This window comes from Bombina bombina, chromosome 1, assembly GCF_027579735.1.
Source record: "Bombina bombina isolate aBomBom1 chromosome 1, aBomBom1.pri, whole genome shotgun sequence".
NCBI lineage: Eukaryota > Metazoa > Chordata > Amphibia > Anura > Bombinatoridae > Bombina > Bombina bombina.
The window spans coordinates 649,733,420-649,742,869 of record NC_069499.1 but is presented as its reverse complement, the minus strand read 5'-3'; positions in this window follow the sequence as shown (position 1 = coordinate 649,742,869).

Here is a 9,450-nt window from a genome sequence, read left to right as displayed (position 1 = left end):
ACATTAACTATCGGAATGGTGCATGTTAAAATACAGTGTCTTACATTTATAAACTCAATATAAATCATGGAAGCTATGTGTTTACTTTCATATGCCTTTAATCTTTCACTTTAAATTACGTGGGATTATAGTATTTTTTTTCACATTTCTTTAGATATTGAACATGCCCATAATGTTTTGAAGGAGATCACTGGTTGTGTTCGACAGATGAGAGCTATTGTGGAGTCAGAGGAGGAGGAGTCCCTGGGAGAGACCCAATATCCAGAATCCCAGGACCAGGGTATCTCTCAGGGGAATTTGGATACAGAGTCTCTCATCTGTGCTCTCCCTCCTGCCCCAGAAGACCCAGCAGCACTGGACCCTGGTGCCCCTCTTGCACCTGTTGCTCATGCCCCAGCAGCTCATGGCCATGCTGATCCTGGCCACAAACTGCCTCCCATCACTGATGATGAGGTAGTTTGTCAAATGTTAAATCTGGCCAGGCAGTACAGGGATGATCACCATGAGTGGCATGGGGCATTAAGATTATTTGTCAAGTAACAGGGGCAGATATTAGAGAGGGGCATTATAGTAGATAGGGAAAGATTAGATTTAGAGAAAGAAAGATTGAGAATAGAATCAAGTAGAATAGATTTAGAGAGGGAAATATTTGCATATGAAAGGATGAGGGATAGTGCAAGATTAGAATTAGAGAGGGATACATTTTTTTTATGAAAGACAGAGGGATAGTGATAGGATAAATGTTTATAGGGAGAGATTAGAAGTTGATAGGGCCAGGGTAGCTGTAGAGCAGTGAGAACTAAATCGTCGGGAGAGGGCAGATGAAGACAACCAGATTTTTAATCGTCAACTGTTTTTAATGTTCGGGAGCAGGGCAACAAGGGAGAGATCCCCCCCCCCTGTCTCCATCTCCAAAAATAAGAAAAGAGTAGGGTTTTTATTTTGTTCCGGTATATTATTTTGTTTTAAATATAATTTATTTTTTATTTTTTATTATGTATGTTCTTAAACTTTTTTATTTTATTATTTAAAAAAGACAATATATGAATAAAAATATATTCAAAAATACTAAATGTGTTTGTTTCTTATTACTTTATTTACATAATGCAAATGTTACAAATGATTATTGCTTAAATTCAATGCATGGGTAAGATATACTTTTCTCTGCTTATTAAAGGGTCTATCAATGCCATATATTAATGTTTGTATCTTATAACTTTATTCACATAATGCAAATGTTACAAATCATTGTTGCTTAAATTGAATGCATGGGTAAGATATACTTTTCTCTGCTTATTAAAGGGTCTATCTACGCCATATATTTTTGGGGTTTAAATTTAAAAAAAATAAAAAATGATATAGTCTTGACCTTGGCATAAGCAACTCACTTCTATTAAAGGTTAAATGAATCAATAATTTTAATTTAAAGTCATGAATAGCATGTGATAGTAAATTAATTAGAAATTTAGTTAAATTGTGTAAATGTATGTAATTTTAAAACTCAGATAGAACATGCAATATTAAGAAAAAATATAATTCTCAAATATTAACAATTTATATTTTTTCTATAGCTATGTTTTTTTTAAAAACAAAGCATCTAAGCTAAGGAGAGTATTCTCTCTCTCTCTCTCTCTCTCTCTCTCTCTCTCTCTCTCTCTCTCTCTCTCTCTCTCTCTCTTCTTTGTTGTAAGCTAAACCAAGGAAGGCTCATATGATAATTTCTAAGCACTTGAATGCCACCTCTTCTCACATGTTGTTTATTTGCTCACCACAACAGGGGAGAGCTAGTTCATGAAAACAATATAGATAAAACTGTGATCACACCTGTGGATTGTAGTAGACACTTCACTAATTTGCTAAAATGAAAGTCAATAGATAATAACGAAAATGTCATTTGATCAGGGGCTGTCAGAATATGCTTAGATAAAAATAAATCACAGAGGTAAAAAGTATATCAATATAACAGTGTTGGTAAAAAAAATTACCTATATTTTTAAATACAAATTCTGGTTTTGACTGTCCATTTAAGCAAAGACAGGCCTGTGGTGCGCAAGTACAATATTGAAAAATCATAAAGACATTTTTAAAGAAACACACAGAGAAAGTACGTGACTCACTCAAAATCTCTCAGCTAAAATGAAAATAAATAATTGAAGGGTTAGTTAACACATTTAGAAAAATGGTACATGCATAGGTACCTCGTCAAGGTCCCTTCCAGAACCTGTGTCCCCCTAAAACTGCCACACAATGTAAGCTCTCAATCCAAAAAACTGTGAAGAAGTGAAGAGTGCATAGGTAAATAAACCTTCAATTTAAAAAAAAAAAAAATCAAAGATGAGAGATTGCAAATGAGTGCAGGACTTTGTCTGTGCATATATATATATATATATATATATATATATATATATATATATATATATATATACACATACACACACATATATATATATATATATATATACACACACACATACACACACATATATATATATATATATATATATATATAGAGAGAGAGAGAGAGAGAGAGTGTCATGGGATTACACATGTATTCATTTCTAAATCTGTAGTGCTGCTCCTTCAACAAATTATAGCAATCAAATGAATACAATTTTTGGTTATGGGTGAAATGTTAAGTTATTTAAAGGGACAGTTAAGTACCAAACAAATATTTCAAGATTTAAATAGAAAATTTAATTTTATTAAAAATTTAAATTTACTTTTATCAACAATTGTGATTTGTTCTTTTTGTATTCTTAGTTGAAAGCTAATTTCTTAGACCTTGAAGACTGCCTTTATTCTGAAATCATTTAGACCACTAGAGGTCATTAGTTAATGTGTTTCATAGAGCTCATGCATGTTAAGTTACCCTGAAGTTAACAGTGATTGGCTAAAATGCAAGTCTGTCTAAAGAACTGAAATAAGGGGGCAGTTTGCAAAAGTCTAGCTAGGAGGTAAACACAGAGTTAAAATTGTATTGCTATAACTTTAAAAATAAAAACAGAGTCAAGTGTAATTTTTTTTTATTATTATTATAAACATCTGTTTTTCAAAAACTTTACATTGAACAATTGCAAGATCGACAAAATTAACCACTTTCAATGGCAAGACGGTGATATACAATATCATTTTGTAGATATTTAAATGACAATTCTTGCTAAAACATATTCTAAAATATAGCATATTTTGGATTAAAAAGTATATAGTAAAGTAAATATGAATAAATAAAAAATACTGTATTTTGCACTGTCAACATTATTGCCTAAAAAACACCTGAATATAGTCTGCTCGAGCTTGGAATCCGTCAGCATCATTCTCCTGTAATGGAGGTAGATGTTCACCATACTTGTGGACATCCAAGCTCTCCAGATCTATATCAGGGATTGTTAGGGCAATGTTGTGCAGCATACAGCAAATTAAAAAAATTAAGGAGACTTTGGAGGGGGCGTACTGAATAACCCCACTGGAGATGTCCAAGCAATGAAAATGGCTCTTCAATACGCCAAAGGTGCGCTCAATCACCGATCTGGTGGCGATGTGTGCCAGATTGTAGCACACCTCTTTCACTCTGTTGGGGTTTTGGACGGGTGTGAACAGCCACAGAAGACACGAATTTCCAGAATCACCTGCGTAAAAGAAATAGAGCATTGATATTAGCAATCAGAATGAATAAAATATATAATATACATATGTTTGAGTATATAAGAGATATTTACCTATCAGGATTCCCTCTGGCATGTGTCCCTCCTGGAAGCGATGGTAGATGGCAGAATTCCGGAGGACGAAGGAATTGTGGTTGCAGCCAGGGAGTCCTGTGAATGATTTCAGCAATTGAATAAAAGATGCGCAACACATTACATAACAAACGACTTTCAGAATTTCAGTATTATTGCGTCATTTGACGAGCAACTTGATAGAATAATTTATGCACCACGATTGACCAATTTCGGCATTATTGCGTCATTTGACGAGCAAATTGATGGAATAATTTATGCACCACCACAACTGACAGATTTTTGGTATTATTACGTTATGTGACGAGCAGAATGTTTTGTCTAAATTAATATGTATATAATTAGATCATCCAGTTGAGTTCACCAGCTGTAATAAAATGCAGGTGTATTGTTTGTGCAATTAACTAAATGACTTATGCACAACACATGAGTATTCAGCTATGGTTGTAATCATAAGTTTGATTTTCTGTGTTTGGATGGCAGCGTTGTGGAGGCTTAAAAGGTCAGTGATTATTGTGTTTTTGAGATACCATATTAAAGAATAATGTGTTGTGTTAAGATTGCCAAACATAATTTAGAAAGAGAATGCAATGTAGAACATTATGATATGCAATAATTTGTGCAACCGTTTAAAATGTCTTGCTATCCTTTGTGGGATTGACAATGCCATTTATAAAGTCATTTCAATGTATTTCAATGCAAGCACAAAGGAAAACAGTGGCATGTAAAATACAAAGAAATTAATTTAAAATGGCAAAATTATGGCACTGAAAACAGTGCTAATATGTTATTTTAAAAAATATATAATTACTGACCTTTTAAGTCTCTACGACGCTGCCATCCAAACACAGAAAATAAGAGTTCTGATTTCATCCATAGCTAAATACTCATGTGTTGTGCATAAGTAATTTACTGATTTGCACAAACAATGCACCTGCAGTTATTACACCTGCATTTAATACAGCTGGTGAACCTGCACAAAATTGAATGCCATTTTAAAATCATGTCAATGTATTTTAATGCCACTGTTTCATTCTCTTGCTATCCTTTGTGTAAAGTTGAATGCCATTTTAAAATCATTTCAATGTATTTTTAATGTCACTGTTTTCATTCTCTTGCTATCCTTTGTGTGAAGTTGAATGCCATTTTAAAATAATTTCAACATATTTTAATGCTACTGTTTTCATTCTCTTGCTATCCTTTGTGTGAAGTCAAATGCCATTTTAAAATCATTTCAGTGTATTTTTAATGCCACTGTTTTCATCCTCTTGCTATCCTTTGTGTGAAGTCGAATGCCATTTTAAAATGATTTCAATGTTTTTTGCATGCCACAGTTATCGTTCTCTTACTATCCTTTGTTAAAAAATTTTTTGCATAGTGAATTGAAGAATAATGTAGAGTATCACCATTGCAAAACATGACAGAAAGGGAATGCTACAACTTTGTTTTGGTAACATTTGTCTTTGCGTCTAGAAAACATTAAACATGGTGCAAATAGATTTAAAAAATATATAAATAAATGAAGTTAGCTATATGTTTTGTATTTTATTTTTATCTCTATATCTATTAGTGTGACAAGTTTGGTGCAAAAATTTTAAATAAATTTGGATATTGTCCGGTTGCTTTGTAATGAGAGACAAAGTTGTAGCATAATCCATAAGTAGTAATGTATTTTTCATGTTTATCTCTATATCTACTAGTACACCAAATGTGTAGCAATAATTTAGTTTGATTTTTGAAGTGTATACATATTTAAAAATGTTTGTAATTTACTTTTTTTATGTCATATACGTCATTCTCTTGCAGCATCTAACATAAGCTTTCTGTGTTTTCCGACTCCCATTGAGTTCTATGGCATCCACAACCTCAAGGGTGGCGGATTGAAAACTAGGTACGCTGAGTCGGAAAAGACGCGTGCGTAACTGTAGAATTTTTGATAACTTTGTGAGAGCTTCAAATAGTGTTGAATAGGAGGATGAATGAACACGATTCCGAATTCCACGGGTTTTCAACTTGCATCGATCTGCGTTGGGTTGAGATTGCGGGAACTTATGTTATGTCAAAAATTTCAACATCTGCCGATCTTGATGCTTTGATAACTAGGGCGGATCAATTTCGTGACAATTATGACGCAGAATTCAAGCGTATTTTCAGTTAACGCTTTGATAAATAGGCCACCATATTGAGGGTTCTTCCAAGAACATAAAATAACCTTTTTTAGATTATTCCATCCATTCAGTACTTTAGAAACATTGCATTAAGCCATTTTGTTGGCAAGGCCATCAAAACAAAGAAAAAACTGACAGAGGTCAGAAATCACACACAATTCAACATCCATACAAACCTAATTAGCATAAGTGGGTCCAAAACTTCCTTGAGTAGCAAGGAATATGCTTATTTGTTTAAATATTAAATGGGACATAAACATACAAACCATACTCTGATGTGTTAGAACAGGCTATCATTGCACTATTGTTTGCATATAACTAAATATTAACCCCTGCTCCTTTAAACTCACCTCTCGAGCAATGCTTTACTGGGAGCAAGCTAAACACATTTGGTGACTTAATGACAGATGGCATATTTGTAGCTACCAATCAAATAATGAGGTGCATTTGATAACAGAAGTAATATAAAAAGCCTCATAACATTTCATAATCTATCCATGAAAGCTTAATTTTAAGTTTTATGTCCCTTTAAATGAACATATCCAAAAACATAATTCAAAGTAAAGCACACAAAGATAACAAATTCATTTTTATTAATTATAATTCATTTCTTAATCCATTCATTAATCCTACATAGAAACAGGATGAACAAATTATTTTGTGTTCTTTGTCTAAGTAGAAAACTGCTGATGAAAGCAATCAGGTACTGCAGAAACGCAATGAGAATTGAATGGTTTGTTCTATTAAAAAAGCATTTGTAAATACAGGTAGACAACCCTTTATTGGGCTCGGAAAAGGTTTGGATTTCAGAATATGTTTAGATTTTGAAATTCTGGATTTCCATAAAAAATAAACAGGTAATCCTATTATCAGATCCTACAATATTTTCTTTGTGTTTATACTGTTAAGTAGGTATCGTTTGGTTCTAACTTCAATAAAAAGGAGGGAACCAAAATACATATAAGATCTTTTTTTTAAAAAAAATATGTATTTATTTCCACCTCTTTATAACAATGAGCCAGTGAAGAACAACTATTTGATATGATCTATTCTTGTTAAAAAAAAACAACTAATCGCAATTTACTTTACATACAGTAACTAATGGTTTAAGTCTCTTTTTTGTAGATACTGTCTGTGATAATTTGCTATGATGATGGAGCATTATAATGCCACATTGAAGTCTTTTCTTTAACTGTGCCTTCATTTATTTTTTTTTTGCAGAGGAAAAACTTACAGATAGTCATATTGGATTTGAAAAAGAAACCAAACTTATGAAAAGTTATAACTTAATTAATTTACATAAATCTCTACTAAATTAATCACTGAGGTATTACAAGTAGCTGTTATTTGTATTCACTTTTTTGTCATTTAAGAAATTATTTGATTTATTACCACAGAGATCAAAATAAATACAATTCAGCACCGATCATAAAGATCGTGATTTGTGCACCTAGTTTGATTATAATAGATTTAAACTTTTTAATTCGATAAGAAGCTTTTTTGATGGCATCTATCGCACAAATGTTCATTGTTAATTGTTAAGATTGGTCAATATTAAATAAACTTGAAATAAAAGGAAAAAAAAGCATGTTATGAAATATTCTTTGCAGTCCTTTTTTAATGTTCTTTGAATAGTGAAACATAACACTTTCAGATACTGAATATGGGGGTCAATTTCAATTCCTCCCCCCGATGTTTGAAATGCTAAAAATGCTTGTTTTTTTTTTTTCTGGTAACAATGTGATCACATTATTAACTCACACAAGATTTGATTTTATTTCATCCCAACAGCTCTAAGAACTTGAGAAACAGAGAACAAACAAATGATGCAAACAAAAGTAGCAGAGTGAGCTAGCGTGAGTGGAGACCGCTATTACTAGCGCAATATGCAGAGTTAGTATAAGTATAAAGGGGATAATATCACTATTGTACTTATGTCGTAACCCAAGCCATTTGCTGTTGCTGCCAAGCAAGAAAGAAAGTAGAGCCAACAGGATATATGATGGTTAGATGGTAATGGATAAAGCCGTATTTGTCAGGAAAGCCAGGTCCTGCATAATCAGATGCCTGTGTTTATCGTAACAACAGTCCTGTTGCTCTCTTTTTAATGAATGATACAAGTGCAGTGGCAAGCCTGAGCAGTGGAGAAACAGGTATAGTAAGCAGGCATATGTTCAGTCAGTGCGTTAGGGTAGGGTACAGATGCTAGGTGGGGTAACGCTCATACAAAATAACAAGGCTCATATGTAACTAGAGAACCCGTTATGAGAGAAATAAGTCCCAAACCATAATAGGATGCAAACTGTAATTACTCACTGCCCTAGGTATGTCCGCTTGGTTCGTCCGTTTAAAACATCCTGTTGCACATCTCGATGTAAGTCGCCATAGTAGTATTCGTGTTCCCAGCTCTAACTCTGCTCAGCTGGTCTCCACGCTAGCACGCTGCTCAGCTCCTCCTTCAGGCGTGACGTCACCCGGCAGGGGGATCCAATGTCGCTGTGAACGGTAAATGTGGATTGGAGTCCCAGTACTCCAAGTAAAATATAGCAAAAAAAATCCAAGAAATGTTCCAGCCGACCAGAGTGTATAGATAGATAAAAAGTGTACTTTATTAGGACCAGTTAAAAATATATACAAAAATAGGCAGACTCCTGTGAAACAGTGGGGGTTAGAAAAAGGTCTGACCGGTTTCAGCCAAGTAGGCTGTAGTCATAGACGTGTTGCACCTGTGCAGGTGCAATCTATTTAAAACTCTTAACTCCTCCCCAAGGAGGTGATAAAAGAAAAGGAGACAAACACCCACTGTTTAACCCCTTAAAGGTAATATATGAAATAGTAACTAGATATGTAGACAGACTTCTTTAGGCATAAACATTATGTAAAAAATGACATGTTAAAAATGACAAATAGTTATGCATGAACCAATAATATAACAATATAACAGTCTAAAAAGTAGCAACCCCGATTTACACAAAAACAACAATAAATAAATAAAGTGTATCCAAATAATATAATAACAAATTATATATAATAGAAAAAACACCTTATATTATATGTTTAAGGTTAAAGGAGAAAGTTGCTGCTTGACTGTCATTTAAGCATACCAATGTGTTTGATGCACTAAAGGGCACCCTTGTTGAAATTGTTAGATCTAACTGGTGCATATAAAGAATGTCAAAGTCGCTTCAGACTATATTATGAGAACTTAAAATAGGAAATGCATAATGATCGTGATAATATCTAAATATTACTTGTAGGTAAAAAGTAACCAAATGGATATACTAACAAGTTAAAAAAGACTTAACATTATCGAAATATATATAGATTCCAGGGTCTACAGTAAGCTATTAATAAATGGCCTGAAAAATAACCTGTATGTGATCAGGAGAAATCGACCAATTATATTTATCAAGGCTGCAAAGGAGACCGTAATAGAAAAAAGAGTCAAAATGAAGACCTATTTTAGAGAAAGAATGCTTTGATATGGGCAGTATATGGAGTATTAATCCATATGGGTATTTATGCGAGGAATGTAAAGGGCATCTGAA